A 15,196-nucleotide genomic window follows, 5' to 3' on the forward strand; every position below is an offset into this window, starting at 1 on the left:
GGGTGAGGAAAGGGGTGGAAAAAGGCATGTGTGTGCTCCTTAGAGAGAGCTTTACTGGGTCCTCTGTCCTAAGGCTTTTATCTGGAGGTCTCAAGGGAGTACCTCAATAGAATATTTATTAGCTTTCTAGGTGTATCTCCTCCAGATTGTGGTCTCCACTGATTGGTCAGTGCCAAGGCAGGAAGTCATTAGTCATTGAAGCTGGTCCTGATGTCAGCCATGGTGTTGCTCCATCTGGTTTTGCTGTTTTTCTGGGCCCGGAGCAGAAATACAGCTGAAGACTAGATATCATCTTCAGGGGTTAATACTTAAGGGAGTGGTCATGCAAGGGCTTGTAGCTTTGCCTATTGCTAGGCACCTGGGGCTCTCCACCCCTGTGACCCTCTGCACCTGACCTATGTAGAGTTCCTACTCTGCTTATGTCTATCTAACTGCCTACTACACAAATAAGTCTGGAGTTCAGTTGATGGTAATTGGACTAATGTTAATTTCTTAGTTTTGACAAATGTACTGTGGCAATTAAAGATGCTAGCATTAATAAAAACTGCCTGCAGGACATATGGAAACTCTGTATCGTATTTAGAATTTTTCTGTAAAATTATCATAATTCTAAGAGATAAAGTAAAGGTAAATATTTGACCGACTGGATTTGTTTTAGAAATAAAGAGGAATCTTGTTCCTGATAATTATAAAGTCAAAAATAAAAAGGGCCTTAACCAGATGAGGTGGCTCAGTTGGTTGGAACATTATCTCATACACCAAAAGGTTATAGGTTCGATTCCCAATCAGGGCACATATCCAGGTTGGAGGTTGATCCCTGGTTGGGGTGTGTATGAGAGACAACCAATTGATGTTTCTCTCTCACATTGATATTAGTTTCTCTCTCTCTCTCTCTTTCACTCCGCTCCTCTTTCTCAAAAATCAATAAAAATATTAAAAGGGAAATCATATATGTGAGAATAACCCCCCATCTGGAATCCATATTTGCTGGAATCAGCATTTGTTTGAGGAGCTGGGTGGGATCTGATCCAGACCATTTGGGCCACATAGTTTCTACCACGTTTGTAGTGAGGAAATTCTTTAAACTTGGTTCATATGTGTGGCTTTGCTGAATGGGTGGGTGGCTAGCTACAGTGTGAAAGCAGCTTTGGGGAAGTGAAACAATTTCTTCCGGGTTGATTCAGTAAATTAAAGGCACAGAGAATCACAAGCATCACAGCTTCAAATCTCTTTCTTCTAATAAGTATCACAATAAACATCAAGACTCATTCCCTTCCAGTGCCTACCACAGTACTCCACACACTGTTGTGTATCCTGAATGTTTGCTGAAATTGTGGCATTATAACCAAGTTCAGGGTTGCCCACACTCACCTTGATGGGGAAAAAATGTAGTCAAAGGAGATAAAGCTTGCCTTTTTTTCCTGATATTGGCTTTGAGGTTTTCCTTTTAAGTTTGAGATAAAGGGAACTAGTATTTACATTTTGACTAGATCACTTTCAACATAGCTAGTCTCCATGTTTGTTGATGTAAACAAATGCAACAGTTGAGTATTTGCTGTTACACAGTGAGTGTTTATGAAGTAATTTATTTTTTTCTGATTATAAAACAAATAAGGCTCTCAACCAAAAACATGCATACCATAAAAATAGAAAGAAAAAAAAATTAAAAGTCACACCCTATAATACCATGACCCAGAGACCAATGACATTAACAAAATAATTAACTTTTTATTTTTATTTTTATTTTTACAGTGTAAAATTTTTATATTTAGAATTAGGCAGCTCGACTCAGTTTAGATGATTCTAATTTGTTGGCAACATCCAAAGCATCATAGTCAGGAGCCAGTCGAACATATGCCTTCTTCTCACCATCAAGCCTGATCAGGGTGTTGACCTTGGTCACATCAATGTCATAGAGTTTCTTCACAGCCTGTTTGATCTGGTGTTTGTTGGCCTTGACATCCACAATGAACACCAGTGTATTATTGTCTTCTATCTTCTCCATGGCTGACTCGGCAGTCAGGGGGAATTAGATGATGGCACAGTGGTCAAGCTTGTTTCTCCTGGGTGTGCTCTTCCGAGGATATTTAGGGTGCCTCCGGAGCCTCAGTGTCTTTGGCTGTCGGAAGGTGGGTGGCGTGCGGATCTTCTTTTTTGTGTGGCTGTGGATGCCTTTCAGCGCTGATTTCTTTGCCTTCAAAGCCTTTGCTTTGGCTTCAGCTTTGGGAGGGGCAAGGGCTTCCTTCTTAGCTTTCGGTGCCATCTTCGTAAAAAAAAAAAAAAAAAAGAACTTTTTAAATACATATATAGATTTTTATATGACTGGAATCATACTATATCACTGTTAAATAATTATTCCACTTAATCAGTTTTATGACTTTAAAATAAAATAAAAATAATAATAGCTAAGGCTTTTATAGCACTTATTATGGACCAGATGGTATGCTCGCATATATCAGATCATTGAATGCTCACAATATTTCTGTGAGCTGGTTACTATTTTCATTCTCACTAATAAATGAAGAGGGTGTAACACATATTGGTTAAGTATCAACTCAGGATTACATACATTTTGATATTTGATGAAACCATTATATGTGGATGAACTAGGATTTGAACTAGGCAGTCTGCCCCAGAATCTACCCCTCTAATCACAATACTCCATTTTCCCTCATAGTTCATTTAGAAAGTTTGAAACCTGGTAGCCAACCTCCAAGGTGATACTCACCTCCTGGAATTCATTCCTTGTGTGGTCTGCTCTCATGAATCAGGATTCATTTGTGTGTCTAACAGAGTATTGTGGAAGTGACTGTGTGTGACATCTGAGGCTAGGTCATAAAAGGCATCGTAGCTTCCCCCTTGGTCTCGGGGGGTAGCAGTCAGATGCCATGTTGTAAAGACACTCAAGGATTATTGTGGAGGGGAACCCATTTGCCGACCATGTGAATGGGACACATTGGAAGCAGATCCTGAAAACCTAGTTAAACCTTCAAATGACTGCAGCCTATGCAAACACCTGACTCATCATAATGAGAAATCACAAGCCACAACTATCCAGTCAAGCTGCTCCCAGATTCTCCCAGAAACTGTGAGAGAGAATACATATTGTGTAATTTTTAAGTTACTAAGATTGGGGATAATTTGTTATTCAGTAATTAGGTAACTAATACAGAAACTAGGAAAAGTATGAAAAAAATCACTTCAAGTTTTATAATCCCAAAATAGCCTCATTATAATTTGGATATAATCCCTTATATTTATGCTTAAACATACTTAAACTATACATGTGTGAAATTTTAAAACATAAAACTGTGGTCTTAATGTAAACTTATTTTTGTATATGCCAATTTTCCATGTGATCCTCTCTAATAAAAGAGTAATATGCAAATTAGCCATCACTCCACTACATAAGCCACGCCCACCAGCCAAGCCACACCCACCAGCCAAGCCACACCCACCAGCCAAGCCACACCCACCAGCCAATCAGGGCGAGTATGCAAATTAACCCCAACCAATATGGCTACCAGAAGGGAGGCTTGGGTTTCTCCGGCAACAGAGGAAGCCAAGCTTTCCACACACTCTGGCGGGCCCAGGCCTCCACTCAAGGCTACAAAGTTTCAATTATAGAAGGTAAACAAATCCAAACAGAAATGGCTGCCGGCCACGGAGCGAGCAGGAGGCTTGGCTCTGCTCCAGGATACAAAGTTTCAATTGTAGAAGGTAAATAAATTCCAGATACCAGGGCCTCCGCTTGGGTCGCCAGGGGCCGTGGCTGGCCTGCAAACCACCACAGGCCCCTCGCTCAGGCTGCCCCACACCCCAAGGGAACCCCCACCCTGATCTGAACACCCTTCAGGGCAAACCAGCTGGCCCCCACCCATGCACCAGGCCTCTATCCTATCTAATAAAAGAGTAATATGCAGATTGACAATCACTCCAACACACAATATGTCTGCCCCCATGTGGTCAAAGATCCTGCCCCCATGTGGACACAAGATGGCCACCACAAGATGGCCAGCAGGGGAGGGCAGTTGGGAGGCACCAGGCAAGCAAGGGAGGGCAGTTGAGAGGGACCAGGCCTGCAAGGGAGGGCAGTTGGAGGCGATCAACCCTGCAGGGGAGGGCAGTTAGGGGTGACCAGGCTGGCAGAGGAGGGAAGTTGGGGGCAAACAGGCTGGCAGGGGAGCAGTTAGACATCAATCAGGCTCACATGGGAGTGGTTAGGGGGTGATCAGGCTGGCAGGCAGAAGCAGTTAGGGGCAATCAGGAAGGCAGGCAGGCGAGCAGTTGGGAGCCAGCAGTCCTGGATTGTGAGAGGGATGTCTGACTGCCCAGTGGGATCGGGCCTAAACAGCCAGTTGGACATCCCTCGAGGGGTCGCAGATTGGAGAGGGTGCAGGCTGGCCTGAGGGACACCCCCCCACCCCCGTGCACGAATTTCATGCACCGGGCCTCTAGTGTATAAATAAATTGAAAATAATTTAACCATGCCTTAAAAAAGTCTTGAGAAATGTAATCTTAATGGCTTTACATCATATTGACTGGGTTATCTACAACTGAACCACACCAGGCACTTAAGTTGTTCCCACAACTTAATGCTATTAAAACATTGCCCCAGTAAATGTCTTGGAAAAAGACAATATATCAAATTGAGCTCACTTTGTGTGAGATTCTAATTTTGCCTCTCCCTAGAGCAACTCTGAGCAAGTTCCTTGATATCTGTACTTTGTGTCCTTCATCTATAAAATAAGGAATGAAGCACCCTTTATTGCATTTATTATTTTCTTATTGTGGTAAAATATACATACCCTAAAACTTACCACTTTAAGAGTATAATCCAGTGGCATTAACTCCATTCTAAATGTTGTGTAGCCAATACCACCACTCAACCCCAGAACTTTTCCATCGTCCTTTTACTGCAGGGAACACTCCCACAGTGGGGAAGGAAGTATGGAGGAGGCACACTTTCTTTTTGGGGTGGGGAATATGTTCTGGAATTAGGTAGTGGTGATGTTATACAATTGTGTGTAAATCTTTAGTAAACCACAAAATTGTACATTTAAAAACGATGTATGTTATGGTATATGAGTTATTTTTAAAAAATATTTTTTATTGATACCAGAGAAGAATAGAGAGGGAGAGAGAAATAGAAACATCAATGATGAGAGAGAATCATTGATTGTCTGCCTCCTGCATGCCCCCCAATGGGGATTGAGCCCGAAACCTTGGCATGTGCCCTAACTGGGACTCGAACCATGACCTCTTGGTTCATAGGTCAATGCTCAACCACTGAGCCATGCCAGCTGGGCTATGAGTTATATTTTTTAAAAATATATAGAAAGAGGAAATGCTTTCCAATTCACTTAATGAAGCAGCATGACACTGTGATGACTTGTCTGGCTACACAAAGTTGGCTGGTCAGTCATTTTGTAAATGTGGTCAAAGTCCAGAACCAGTTTACTTAAAGCAAGAGAGATAATGCTAGATACTCTGGGTGAGTGGGCTCAATAAGTTTAAAGGCCTGAAGAGCAGAGTCTTTGCTTCCTTGAAGCAGAAATCTCACCAGTGGAAGCAGCCTTAGCTCATGCCCAGAGTTCCAGCCTCCCTACCTGCAGCCTTATGGATTTCACACTTGCCTCATCTGCCCCCACAGTCACATATTCCTGGCACTAAATTTCTTAATATAGCTCCTATTGGTTCTGTTTCTCTGATTCAACCTTGAATGATACACCCTGATATCAAAACCATATAACAATTTCACTATAAATAAATAAATACAGACCAATATTCCTCCTAAACAGAAACACAAAAATCCTTGATAAAATATTAGCCAATCAAACTCAGCAATATGTAAAAGGACTACATATCATGACCAATTGGGGTTTATCCCAGGAATGCAAGGTTGGGTTATTATTTTAATAATTAATTAATGCCATTCACCTCATTAACAAAATACAGAGAAATGTCATTTCAGTAGAAGCCAAAAAAAGTGACAAAAATCAGCACCTGTTTATAATTTAAGAAACACACATAATCTGAGAAAACTAGGAATGAGTCAGTCCTCAATTGCATTAACTTTCTGGGACCACCATCACAAAGCACCACAGATGGGCAGCTGAAGTGACAGCATTCATCTCACAGTGCCTGAGGCGGGAAGTCCAAGAGGAAGGTGTCAGCAGGGTTGGTTTCCTAAGGCCTCTCTCCTTAGCTTGCAGAGGCCACCTTCTCTGTGTGTCCTCACAGGATCTTCACTCTATGCCTATGACCTAATTTACTCTTCTTGTAAAAACACCAGTCATATTGAATTAGGGTCCACTCTTATAACCTCCTTTTAGCTGAATTACCTCTGTAAAGATCCAATGTCCAAATACAGTCAGATTCTGAGGTCCTGGGGGTTAGGGCTTCAACATGAGAATGGAAGTGGGGGAATGCTGTCCAGCCCATGAGAATCTAATAAAAGACATCTTTGAAACACTTAGGCTAAAACCATATTAATGGTGCAAAATTGAATGTTTTCCCCTAAAACAGGGGATCAGGTAAGGATTTCCACTCACACCACTTTTCAATATAGTACTGAAAGGCCTAGACAGTACAATAAGGGAAGGTGTAAGAGTGTAAAGAAAGTAGTAAAAATCTCTTTATTCACAGTTGACATGATTGCATACATAGAAAATCCCAAGGAATCTCCGCCCCCACCCTCCAAAAAGTTGCTAGGAATAATAAGCGAATTTAGTAAGGTTGTAAGACACAAAGTTAATATACAAAAATTAGATGTATTTTTATATTTTAACAATAAACAGTTAGAAAATGAAATTTAATAAAGCCACACTACTATTGCATATAAACATATAATATGTAGAGATAAATTTAACAAATATGTTCAAGACCTTTACATTTAAAAATACATATATTTCTGAGAGAAATTAAAGAAAATCCAAATAAATAGAAACATACAACATGTAGATAGACTGAAAGGCAATACTGTTATGACTTCATTTCTCCCCCACATTGATCTATAGATTCAATGCAATCCCATACAAATCCAAGAAGGCTTTCATTGTAGAAATTTGTAAGCTCACTCTAAAAATTATTTTAAAAAAAGCACAAAGGACTTAGAATAGCCAAACAATTTTGAACAAGACTAAAATTTTACTGTAAATTAGCCATAAACTATAAAGTAATAATAATTCTGAACAAGATTTCAAGAATAACTATAATGGTACATTAATTAAGAAAGCATGGTCTCTTCCCAAAAATGGCCTGAGGTAACCTCTGAAAATGGTTTGTTATTCACTTGACTCAGAAAATCCCACAAAATCATGCAAATCAGGAGGTTCAAATCTTCATGTTCATTCTAAGAACACAGTGAAACTGCCCAGGCCATCAAGGGTATGCATACCATAAGGAAGTCACTTTACAGAAGCAATGTGTGTCATTCTGTCATTACAGTGATGGAGTTGGTAGCTGTGCCCAGACCAAAGAGAAGGGCTGGACACAAGATCAGTAGCCCAAAAAGAATTTTGCTGCACATGCTTAAAAATGCAGAGAGCAATACTGAACGTAAGGGTTTAGATGTAGATTCTCTGATCACTGAGCGCATCCAGGTGAACAAAGCTCCCAAGTTGCGGTGCAGAACTTAGAGAGCTCCTGGGTGGATTAAACCACATGAGCTCTCCCTGCCACACTGCGAGGATCCTTCCTGAGAAAGAGCAGGCGGTTCCAAAACCAGAAGAGGAGGTTTCACAGAAGAAAAAGGTATCCCAGAAGAAACCGAGGAAACCAAAACGTATGGCCTGGGAGTAAATGCAACATAAAATAAATGCTAATAAAAGAAAAAAAAAAGCATGATATTGGCAGAAGGATATGTTTATACAGCAATGGAATAAAATATAGTCTAAAAACAGACCCCAAATTACATGCTCAATTTGTATTCACTACAACTGCCCAAGCAATTCAGTGTGGAAAGGAAAGCTTTTTCAACCAATGGTGCTAAACAACTGGATGTCCACATAGACAAAATAAATGTTGATGCTACTTCATACCGTACTCCCAAGTTAATTATGAATTGTACACCTAAATGAAAAAGCCAAGACTATAAAGCTTATAGAATTATGCATAGGAGAATATCTTTTCAACCTTAGAATAGGCAAAAATTACTTAGATGAGACACAAAGAACACTAGCCAATTGATAAATTGAACTTTATAAAATGTGCTACTCATCAAAAAACGCCATTGGAAAAGATAATAGGTAAGCTATATATTGGGTATATGACAAAGGACTTATACTTAGAACATATCAAGAACTCCCGCAACTCAATAATAAAACAACTAACAACACAGTGAGTAAGTGATTCTGATTAAGATCCTGTGTGCAGTGTTCACATTATATGTCTTTGGAGACACATAAGTGAAAGTTAAACTATACGGTAAGAAAATCCACTCCATCATCCATCAATTAGCCTGCCCAAAGTTTTCAAGAGAAAATAGACATGTCAATTCAAAATACACTATCACTAGTACAGTAAGCTCTCGTGCATTCTGTAGAGGGCCTACAAATAGCTTTGGAAAGATGAACCAGATAATTCTCTTGGTTTCCTTAGGAGACAGATGAGGGAGGGAGAAGTTCAACCTAATCTCACAGAAGCACCGAAAAGCCCATGACTGAGCTGCGGACATCTTGGCTCCTGGTGGACAGAGCCCTGCCAGAGTTGGGCTTGCCCACCTTTCAGATGACTCGCCCATGGGCTCACTCAGCAAGCAGTTATTGAATAAGGCATCCCTGGCAGTGAAAGCCAGGGCTCTCACTTTAGAGGTGCCCTGCCCACTAGCCCAGGTGCCTCTGGTGACTCACTTCCTGACCCCAGGCTGGCTCCAGCACGAAGCAGGGACCCTAGAGTCTTCATGCCTCCGCTCTCTAGCCTCTTACTGACTTCCTGGGCTCCACCAAAACCCTCCCAGGTGCATTCCTGTCCATATTTCCCATCCAAACCCTCAGCGGCACTTTATATTGTTATTCTCTAGTGAAGCTTCATTTGCTGAACCCCGGTATAAGCCTTCTGTGCTTTACAAAAATGTGCACTGTCATTCTGGCCTCGGAGCTGTTTCTGCTGGTGCCTCCCTTGGAACTGCTCTCCAAAAAATGTCCACCACGCCCATAAAATTTCTCCTGCATCCTCCCTCCTCCCAAGTCCCTTTATCCTCTGCACCCAGGGAACTTTCCAGCATACATGGCTTTACAGGACACAACACATCTCGCCCTCCTAGGAGAAGACCGGGGAGCGGGCCAGGTCGATTCCCACAGGAGCATGTGGGAGGCGAGCAGAGGTAGGTTATCAGATGTTCCACATGCCACACTGGTTTTGTTGGAATGAAATTAGTTCTTGTTCAGAGGACACAATGAGAGAGCTGCAGATTGAGAAGGCAATAGTTAGAAATTCTTCCAGATAACCAAGACTATTTTTAGGAGAGAAGGCATAGCATTTTCTAGTAACTTCCTTCACCTGGCTCCTTATATTTAGAATTTAACCTTGCATTTTACAGAAATTAGATCATCAAGAGAAAGTTTGTGTCTCTAAGTGACCAAAAAAAAGTATTTGTAATGACAAATAGGCTGGAAAGAGGAGGAATTCATGGGGTTAGGGTGACTGTTTCACAATTCTGTTTCCAGTCCATCAGCCCTGAGCTTTGAGGGGTCAGATAAAGGGGTATGATTAGTGAATTTCCTTCCACTGAATAATAACCCAAACCAGCACTTATTGAACACACACTGTGATCCAGTTAAGGAGTAAAATGTTAAGCAGTTTACCAGGACGTTTTACAATTGTCACAACAACCCCCTTTTCAGATGAAGCTCAGAGAGGCTAAGAAACTTGCCCAAGATCACACACTTGGTCAATGGTAGATCCAGGATTCAAACCCATGCTGATTTTGGAGTCTAAGGTCTGGACCTCTGTGCCCTGCCTCTAAGTGGCCATGCCCTTCCCATGTCTGTTCCTGGCTTCCCAGGCATTCATGGAGCCAGCACATGTTCTTCAGGGCTGTTTCCTGGGACTGGCAGCCACCCCAGAAGCTGGACCTGTCCATGCAGTAGCCCTCTGGGCCCTACTCATGACATCTGGTTTGGTCCTATGATTCCCTTTTAACTCAACATCCCTATTGTTGAGTTAAATTATAGCCCTTATTATTAACGAATGGACTGAACATATACCAATGATGATGACACATATTTGAGAAAGCACATGTTAAGGTCACAATACACCAACTGCCCAACAAGGACTCTGATATGTGATACTCCTATTTATTATTTCAGAAGTCTTCTTTTTCCCCAGTTTACTCTGAGTTCTTTACCATTCAAGCCTAGCCTCAATACCCACATTAGGCATTCACCCTCTCAATCTCCTTCTTAATACTGCAGTCTGTTCGCTTCCAGAGTCTCCAGCACCTGAGCTCACAACAGTAATGGAAGGAAATCGAAGCTACTTAAAGCCCTATTCATTGCACTTTCTCCGGGAATTTATTTCACATTACCTCAAGCCTCAGAATATTGTGAAACATCATTTACAATTTCAGATGGAGTCTATGGCTCAACATTCTCCATAGCCACAGGCTTCCATGGATTGCACAGAATAATCAGCTCCACTTTTCTCATTGTCTGCTTTCCCCATCAACCAAAATTCCATTTTACATCTAACCATCATTTAGCACCTAATACTGATATTTTGTAGATGTAATTTGACTATTCCTATATGTCTCTATCAATTAAAGACGACCTTATTCTTCTAGTATTAAATAGGACAATTGACTTCTAGTCAGTCATGGTATAACCATAAAAGAATAATAAACTAGGCAAGTCCTGTAGTTATTTAATGCAGTGATGCTGATAACCTCCTCACTAAAAATCAAACAAAACAAGCAAAAAAACCCCACCAGAATTTCTAGACCATAAATTATTCAACCTCCTAATCCATTAAACTTAAACACATTTTCTACCTCATCATTTTCAAAATGTATAAAACTATTATAGCCTTCACCAACAATCCCAAAAGAAACATCCTCACGACAGTTATAGCAGAAAATAAGACCTCAGGATATCACTCAGTAGCCATGGCCATTGTATAACCATCCCCCCAAGTAAACTTAAAAACTATTAAACCTAAAAAGATCCACCAAAATTCATCGCAATACCACAACCAATTCCACCACTTACAATCAACCCTAGAACGCCATAAATAGGTGAAAGTTTTTAAGAAAAACCTACAAAACTACCTCAGAAACAATAGTTAAACACAAGTCGTTATTCTCACATGAAATATAACCATGGCCAATGACATGAAAAATCATCATTCCATTTCAACTCTGAGACCATTGATGACCAACATCTGAAAATCTCATCCACTAATCAAATTATCAACAATTCATAGATTTATAAACCCCATCAAATACAGTAAGTTTACAATTGTTCGTATGGAAAATAATACAATAATTAATAAATAATGTTATAAGAATAAACTGTGTTTCACATACTCACAACTGTAAAACTACTTTTGCCCTACCCTATCTCTCACTATGATGAAATTTTGGCTCTTTCTTAGGAATCTGCTTAATTTTTAAAATTCTAACAGGACTACTCCTAGACATACACTATACAACAGACACAATAGCTGCCTTTTCATTGTAACCTGAGATGTAAATTATGGATAAATTATTTTCTATTTACAGACCAATGGAGCATCTATATTTTGTATCTGCTAGTTTATTCATGCAGGACAAGGCCTATCCTATGGTTCTTTTACCTTTCTAGAACATGAAATAGTGGAATCATTTTGTTACTCACAATGATGCCACAGTGTTCCGAGGGTATATTCTACCATGGGGACAAGCATCCTTCTGAAGTGCAACAGTACCAGCTTCCTCAACTGAATCTGAGGGGACTGTCAGCTAATAAAGCTACTCCCTCCAGATTCTTTGATTTTTACTTTATCCTCCTATTTGTCATCTCAGCCCTAGTAATTATGCAGTTACTATTTCTCCATGAAACAGGATCTAATAACCCATCAAGAATCTCAACCGATCTGGGCAACATTCCATTTCACCCACACTACACAATTAAAGACATCTTAGGACTCTCTTTCCTAATTCCACCACCATTTATTTCAGTCCAAATTTCACCTGACCTTCTAGGAGACCCAGACAGTTATACTTCAGCCAACCCCTTCAACACTTCCCACACATCAGCAGAATGGTATTTCTTATTTCCTAAGGTGCCAGCCTACACTGTCAGGGCTGACGGCCAAATCAGAAGGTAAATCTAGGTTTGGCAGTGCCAGGCCAAAGCCTCTTTACGGTTCCCTTGGGGAAAAAGGTGAGGAAATTGTGGCTATTATGAATGGCTTCAGCATGGCCCCTTTTGATTCCACACCCAACCTTCACTAGAATCTTCTGTGTAGGTAGTTGCTGAGGTGGTAACTACAGAGGGAGGAGTTCCAGCACTGTTGGTTAAAGTAGGACCTGTCTGTTAGGTGATGTGGTTCTCAAGGTTGAGAGGAGACTGGGGTCAGTTAGGCTCTCACAGGTGCTTTTCTGATGCAATGACAGAACTGAGCTGGTCAGCAAAATCAATTTAAAATAAGAGCAAGTTGGGACAGGCAGGGGATTCCTTGGTGAAATCAGTTTGCCCCAGGAGGTCCCATGGGTTGGCTATCCCTGAGAAACTTTGCACCTTCCAGAGGCTGGCACTGCGTGGCAGGCCCGAGACCCTGATGTGCATCGGTGTGGTACGTTCAACTGTGATCCCCAAAAGATATGCCCAAGTCCTAACCCCAGAACCTGAGAGTGTGACCTGGTTTTGGGAGAGTGTCTTTGCAGATATAACTAAGTTTAGGCTTATGAGATGAAATCATCTTGGATTTAGGGTGGGTTCTAAATCCACCAACAGGTTCCTGATGAGAAAAGCAGAGGGAGGTTTGAGACCCAGACTCATAGGAGAAGGGGCCACGTGAAGATGGAGACAAAGGCTGGAGTGATGTGGCCACAAGCCATGGAACACTGGAGCCACCAGAAGCTGGAAGAGGAAAAAGGGATCCTCCTCTAGAGTCTTCAGAGGCAGCATGGCCCTGCCAACAGCTTGGTTTTGGACTTGTGGCTTCCAGAACTGTGAGAGAATATATGCCTGTTGTTCAGGCCACCAAGTTTGTGGTGCTTTGTGAAGGCTTCCCTGGGAAACTGAGAGGGCGAACTGCAGCTCCTTGTCTGGGTTTCTCTCTTACTAGTTAATTCCACTTGCCGCCACCCCCAGAGTAAGAGGTTACCTATTCACAATGAGAAGTGTAACCGAGAAAGGGAGGACACAACCGGCCCAGGGCATAGGGCAGACCATGTATTGCAGGTGGTGGCTCATCTTCAGAAACGCCACCGGCTCAGGCACAGAGGGACCCCCTTCTCCTAGCCCAGCTCTGGGAGCAGCCTGGCTGGGCAGCCTGGGGACATCCAGGAGCAGCTGGCTCCCCTGGGGTGCACAGCCAGCTTGGCTTCTCCACCTCCTCTCTCCCCACAGGGCTTCGGGCTGCACAGTCACCAGGTTCCACCGCCATTCTCTCAACAGCATGGTCAGGACCCTGCTTACTGCGTGACCACCTCACGAGTCACCTTGAGTTTTTAAATGATTCCAATTTCTTTGGTCACATTTGACCAATAATTCCCACAGATGGCTACTCCCATCCTTCATGTGTGAATTTTTCTAGTTCCACTCTAAGAACAATTTCCAAGTCTCCAAGAGTCAGAGAGGCATCTCATGGTTGAGAGTCCACACTGATCGGCAAAATGCTGACAGGGTTCCACTGTGGTCTCCAACCATGGGTCAGAGCTGGTCCTCCAGGTGTGAGCTGAGTAGCCGTAAATGAGATGCCAAAGTGATGTCTTTTAGTTGGTGTTTAACATAGGGCAGGTTTTTCTTACTACTCGTGTGTGTGTGTGTGTGTGTGTGTATGTGTGTGTGTGTGTGTGTGTGTGTGAGAGAGAGAGAGAGAGAGAGAGAGAGAGAGAGAGAGAGAAGAGAGAGAGAGAGAGAGAGAGAGAGAGAGAGAGAGAGAGAGAGAGAGAGAGAAATATTGAATGTATGTGTTGGGGTGGGAGTTAGTCACCAGCCATCACTTTCTCTAACTCTAAATAAAGGGACAGACTTTGAAGGTCTAACCCTTTTCCCCTTTAGCTCCTAACATCCTGAGATTCTGTGGAGTTCATCCCAGAAGAATTTAAAACAAGAAATAACGAGTTCACAAGTGCTTTCAACAGCTCGAGCTTACAGAGAACTCCAAATCCACAAGGAAAAAGAAACCTTCCAGACTCTCTTCCTCACTGATCCGCGGGCTGCAATTACCAGCTCTTTGGCAGAATAGGCTGCTATGAGAGACTCACTTTGTTTACATTTGTTCTTGATTGTCCTCCTGGGCGTCAAGACTGCTGTCCGCAGTGGGAGGCTGAAGGTGGGCTTGTGCTGAGCCTCTGGCCCCTGGGGGCAGCTCCTCTTGCTGGTCCCCCCATGCAGTCCTCACTGCCCTCTTCTTGGCAGGTTTCCTCAGCTGCTCAATAGCAGATTCTCCAGCTCCATGTCACTCATTCCTGGACGCCCCTCTTAGCCCAACAACCCATCTGACTCTCCAAGTGTCAGATGGACACTCTCATTGTGGCCTAGCAGGCTGGCCTCTGTGCAGAGCTGTGCTCTGAGTTTCCATACTGTTCCTTCTTTGTGTTGTCCTGTGTTTGTGCACATGATTTGGGGAGTGGGGATGGATCTCCCAGAAGCCTTCCTCCTTGTGAAGCTAGTTAGGCTCACCATTGTCAGTACTCAGCTGTGTCTGGTGGACAAACCACTGGGTGGTTTGCAGGAATTTATGTGTAACCCTGTTTCTGACACAGACCAGATAGAGGCCAGAAATGTAGCCTAGGAATGGATGCATGCATTTGTAGTCTAAAATAGTATGGCCCAGCTCAGATCTCGTTTTCCTAGACTCATTCATTCATTCCATTTGAGAAGCACCATGTGCCTTACCTGTGCCAGTCACTGTGCTGGACACTTGGGGATAGAGTGATGAAAAAACTTCACATTGATGCTACCCTCACCCGAGGGCTAGGTTTTCTTTTCCTAATGCTGAGAAAAGGCCCACACAGGAGAACAGGTCTGTCTCCTCCCTGACCTAA

The 15,196-nt window shown here is 42.4% G+C and overlaps 2 pseudogenes across 2 annotated transcripts; one reads left to right on the forward strand and one right to left on the reverse strand.

The window, feature by feature from the left end:
• Nucleotides 1-1,774: 1,774 nt before the first annotated feature.
• On the reverse strand, nt 1,775-2,263 carry LOC307101129 (large ribosomal subunit protein uL23-like; annotated as a pseudogene). The gene has a single exon. The product of its transcript is annotated as a large ribosomal subunit protein uL23-like (transcript).
• A 5,015-nt stretch (nt 2,264-7,278) lies between these two features.
• On the forward strand, nt 7,279-7,803 carry LOC307100878 (large ribosomal subunit protein uL22-like; annotated as a pseudogene). The gene has a single exon. The product of its transcript is annotated as a large ribosomal subunit protein uL22-like (transcript).
• Nucleotides 7,804-15,196: the final 7,393 nt, after the last annotated feature.

The sequence above is a fragment of the Cnephaeus nilssonii genome (assembly GCF_951640355.1).
Source record: "Cnephaeus nilssonii genome assembly, chromosome: 6".
Lineage (NCBI taxonomy): Eukaryota > Metazoa > Chordata > Mammalia > Chiroptera > Vespertilionidae > Cnephaeus > Cnephaeus nilssonii.